This window comes from Pongo pygmaeus, chromosome 5 (assembly GCF_028885625.2).
Source record: "Pongo pygmaeus isolate AG05252 chromosome 5, NHGRI_mPonPyg2-v2.0_pri, whole genome shotgun sequence".
Lineage (NCBI taxonomy): Eukaryota > Metazoa > Chordata > Mammalia > Primates > Hominidae > Pongo > Pongo pygmaeus.
This window is the reverse complement of record NC_072378.2, coordinates 86,433,659-86,437,330: the sequence shown is the minus strand read 5'-3', so window position 1 is coordinate 86,437,330 and position 3,672 is coordinate 86,433,659. Positions and strand designations below refer to the sequence as shown.

The following is a 3,672-nucleotide window of genomic DNA, read 5'->3' as shown; positions in this document are numbered from 1 at the left end:
CATCTACTTTTCTTTTTATTATGGCCATTCTTGCAGGAGTAAGGTGGTATCATATTGTGGTTTTGATTTGCATTTCCCTGATCATTAGTGATGTTGAACATTTTTCATATGTTCTTTTGAGAACTGCCTATTCATGTCCTTAGCTCACTTTTTGATGGGATTGTTTATTTTTTTCTTGTTGATTTGTTTGTGTTTGTTGCAGATGCTGGATATTAGTCCCTTGTCATATGTATAGATTGTGAAGATGTTTTTCCCTACTCTGTGGTTTGTCTGTTTACTCTACTGACTGTTCCTTTGCTGTGCAAAAGCTCTTTAATTAAGTCCCAACTATTTATCTTTGTTTTTATTGCATTTGCTTTTGGGTTCTTGGTCATGAAATCCTATCCTAAGCCAATGTCTAGAAGGGGTTTTCCAATGTTATCTTCTAGAATTTCTATAGTTTCAGAAATTAAAGTCCTTAATCCATCTTGAGTTGATTTTTTTATAAGGTGAGAGATGAGGATTCAGTTTCATTCTTTTACTTGTAGTTAGCCAATTATCCCAGCACCATTTGTTGAAAAGGGTGTCCTTTCCCCACTTTATGTTTTTGTTTGCTTTGTCGAAAATCAGTTGGCTGTAAGTATTTAGGTTTATTTCTGGGTTCTCTATTCTGTTCCATTGTCCTATGGGCCTATTTTTATACCAGTACCATGCTGGTTTGGTGACTATGGCCTTATAGTATAGTTTGAAATCAGGTAATGTGATGCCTCCAGATTTGTTATTTTTGCTTAGTCTTGTTTTGGCGATGTGGGCTCTTTTTCAATACCATATGAATTTTATAATTTTTTTTTCTAATTCTGTGAAGCCTGATGGTGGTATTTTGATGGGAATTGCTTTGAATTTGCAGATTGCTTTTGGCAGTATGCTCATTTTCACAATATTGATTCTATTGGCCGGCTGTGGTGGCTCATACCTGTAATCCCAGCACTTTGGGAGGCCAAGGCAGGTGGATCACTTCTCAGGAGTTTGAGACCAGCCTGGCCAACATGGCAAAACCCCGTCCCTACTAAAAACACAAAAATTAGCTGGGCGTGGTGGTGCATGCCTGTAATCCCAGCTACTGGAGAGGCTGAGGCATGAGAATCATTTGAACCCAGAGGCGGAGGTTGCAGTGAGCTGACGTGGCACCACTGCACTCCAGCCTGGGCGACAGAGTGACACTGTGTCTCAAAAAAAAAAATTGATTCTATCCATCCATGAGCATGGGATGTGATTCCATTTGTTTGTGTCATATATAGTTTATTTCAGCAGTGTTCTGTAGTTTTCTTTGTAGAGGTCTTTCACCTCCTTGGTTAGGTATATTCATATATATATATATGTATATATATAATTTTTTTTCCAGCTATTGTTAAAGGGGTTGAGTTCGTGATTTGATTCTCAGCTTGGTCACTATACAGAAGTGCACCTGTATAGAAGAGTACACTGATTGTGTACATTAATTTTGTGTCTAAAAGCTTTGCTGAATTCTTTTATCAGTTCTAGGAGATCTCTGGAAGATTCTTTAGGGATTTTTAGGTAAGTGATTGTATCATCAGCAAACAGGGACAGTTTGACTTCCTCTTTACCAATTTGGATGCCCTTTCTTTCTTTCTTTCTTTTTTTTTTAATCGTCAAATGAGTTATGTTTGCCTCGCACTAATAACTTTTATTTCACTCAAATTACAGCAATAATCTTCCATATATAAGTATCTTCCCTGCCCAATAATTCAAAGAAAACAAAATCCAAAATGATTAGTAAAGAAAAATAAAAGAATTAACAGACTCTTTAAATTTGTTTTAAATATTTTGAAGATTTAAAAAGTGTTTAAAGTTTGTAATTCCTAGTAGGAAAACATTATCTGAATGAATACCCTAATGGCAAAGCACTGTAAATTGCTTCAGCTGCATCTAGGGGAAAGGGGTAGGGATTATCTTCAAAGCACCCCAGGTCTCTTGATGAGAAGGTCAGAGGTACACTGGTTTGTATTATTGTGACATCCATAAGGTGATCTAGGTTGCTTTTCCTTTAGCAAGGGCTTTATTTATCAGAAGGGCATTATGCTTGACCTCCAAATTTGGTTGACAATTTACTGATGAGATTCATAACCTTTGGGTTGTTCTGGTATTTTGACGTATTTGCTGGGTTCTGAGCCACATCCTGAAAGGCCACCATAACTTCTGGATCCTGCATGGCTGCAAGAACCTCTGGATCACTAAGGATTTCACTGAGTCCAGGCATTCTGGCCATTCCAGGCATGCCCCCTCCCATTCCAGGCATTCCTCCAGGAAAATTACCAGGCATTCCTCCAGGAAAGCCACCTGGAAAAGAGCCATACTGAGCTTCTAACTGTCGTCTGGCTTCTTCTTCCCTCTGGGCTCTCTCACGCTCTTCTCGAGCCTTCTTAACTCCTTCTATTCTTTCTTTGATCTCTCACTCTTCACGTTTTTGCTCATACTTTCTCCGATGTTCTGCAATTTTCTGTGCCCTAGGTTGAATTTCTTTCAGCATTGCACTAGCATCTTCATCATAATCCAATTTACAGGCAAGGGCAAGGTCATGGGCTGCTTCTTCCCAGTGGCTTAGAAGTCTGTGTGCTTTCCCCCACCACTTGTAAGGCTGAGCTGAATCAGGATTTATTTCAATGGCTCTGTCACAGTCTCAGATGGCAGCATTTGGCTTCTGCAATTTGACGAAGACACTGGCCCTCTTGGCATACAAAATGGCCAAGCGAGGATTCAGATTGATGGCATCTGTGAATAAGTCAATGGCTTTCTGGAGTTCACCATCATTTAGGGCTTCAATAGCAGCCACTTTTTTATCATTTGCCTGATCCATCATCTCCTCCGTTATCTCCGCATTTTCATCTCCCATTTCTTGAGGAGCATCAGTGTCTGGTTCAATCACACCTTCTTTATCAATTTCTAGATCACTTTCCTCACTTGATGGTTCGTCTGCCTTTAAGTCTTCCTCCACCTTCTTACTATCAGGTTTTTCTTCCTTGGTATTTTCTTCTGATTTAGCTTTCTGAGTAGCAGGTGGTACTTTACCTCCCATGCTCTCCACCCACTCCCTCAGGAAGCGCATTTCCTCGGTGTGCAGAATGCTTGGATCCTGCTTACACATTTTCACAAAGGCCCGAAGCTCGTTCACTTTGCGGGTGTCCATGGTAGGGAGGTGGTGGGTGAAGCTGGGGGGCTGCGGGCCGGTTCCAGGCCCAGGAGCTGGCTCGGCATGACCGCTCAGAAGGGGGCGGCTCTGGATGCCCTTTATTTCTTTCTGTTGTCTGATTGCTTTGGCTAGGACTTCTAGTACTAGGTTGAAGAGGAGTGGTGGGAGTAGGCATCCTTATCTTGTTCCAGGTATCAGAGGAAATGCTTTCAACTTTTCCCCATTCAGTATAATGTTGGCTGTGGGTTTGTCATAGATGGCTTTTAGTATGTTGAGGTGTTTCTTGTATGCCAATTTTGCTGAGAGTTTTAATCATAAGGGATGCTGGATTTTGTTGAATGCTTTTTCTGTATTTATTGAGATGATCATGTGATTTTTAAAAAATTCTGTTTATGTGGCGTATCACATTTATTAACTTGCATATGTTAAACCATCCCTGCATCCCTGGTATGAAACCCACTTGATCAAGGTGGATTATCTTTTTG

At 40.4% G+C, this 3,672-nt stretch overlaps 1 pseudogene; it reads right to left on the bottom strand.

The window, feature by feature from the left end:
* Positions 1-2,074: 2,074 nt before the first annotated feature.
* On the bottom strand, positions 2,075-3,184 carry LOC129039391 (hsc70-interacting protein-like; annotated as a pseudogene).
* Between the last annotated feature and the right edge of the window lie 488 nt (positions 3,185-3,672).